This window comes from Chrysochloris asiatica, unplaced genomic scaffold (genome assembly GCF_000296735.1).
Source record: "Chrysochloris asiatica unplaced genomic scaffold, ChrAsi1.0 scaffold00140, whole genome shotgun sequence".
NCBI classification, from domain to species: domain Eukaryota; kingdom Metazoa; phylum Chordata; class Mammalia; order Afrosoricida; family Chrysochloridae; genus Chrysochloris; species Chrysochloris asiatica.
In genome coordinates this window covers 3,188,380-3,189,607 of record NW_006408658.1, presented here as the reverse complement: position 1 = coordinate 3,189,607, position 1,228 = coordinate 3,188,380, and positions in this window count along the sequence as shown.

Sequence of the window (1,228 nt, the reverse complement as noted above, 5' to 3'; positions counted from 1 at the left end):
CTTCTTGGACTATACACTCAGCATACAGATAGAATCGGTATGGTGAAGGCATACAACCCTGGCACACTCCCTTGCTGATTTTAGACTATTCGGTGTCCCTTGTTCCTTTTGAATAACTGCCTCTTACTCAGATCCACTATCAACACTCATGCAAACAACAGTAGGAAAATCAAATGACATATTGAATTAGGCATATGTGCTGTGCGAGACCTCTTTGAAGTGTTCAAGAGCAAAGATGTCAGTTTGAGGACTAAGGTGTGCCTGACCCCAGGCATGATATTTTCAACAGTCTCATATGCATGTAAAAGTTGCATAATATATATGGAAGACTATAGAATTGTTAAGGAGCTCTGGTAGCGTAGTGGTTACAAGTCAAGCTACTAACCTCAAAGTCAGCAGTTTAAAACTACCAGCAGTTCCTTGGGAGAAAGATGAGCCTTTACAGCCTTGGAAACCCTGTGCAGGGTCACTATGAGTTAGAACCAATTCCACGGTACTTAACAACAACAACATAGAAGAATTGATGCCTTTGAGTTATGGTGCTGGAGAAGAATATTAAAAGTACTTCCAGAAGAACAAATATATATTGGAGTAAATATAGCCAAAATACTCCTTAATAGTAAGGATGGTGAGACTTCGTCTCTCATAGTTCTGACATATTGCTAGGAGGGACCAGTCCCTGGAGGATATAATGCTTAGTAAAGTGGAGGATCAGAGAAAATGAGGAAGACACACAAAGAGCTAGATTGGCACAGTGGCAGAAGCAACAGGCTTGAGTGTCGTAACAGCAAAGATTTAAAAAGTAGAGGACAATAAATGCTGGTAGGGATGTTGAGAGACTGAGACACTCCTGCATTGCTACTGGGACTGAAAAATGATCCATCCTCTCTGAAAAGCAATATGGCACTTCCTCAGAAGGATGGAAATAGAAATATCTTATGATCTAGCAATTCCTCTACTTGGTATTTACCCACAAGAAAAATGAGCCGTAACATGAGAAGATATATGCACACCAATGTTCATAGCAGCACTATTTACAATAGCAAAAAGATGGAGACAGCCAAAGTGCCTATCAACTGAATAATGGATAAACAAACTGTGGTACATACACACAATGTAATATTATACTATCTTGAAGAATAACAAGGAAGCTGCAAGCCACCACATAAATGAATGTACCTTGAAGACATTATGTTGAGTGAAATAAGTCAGTCACAAAAGGAGAAAT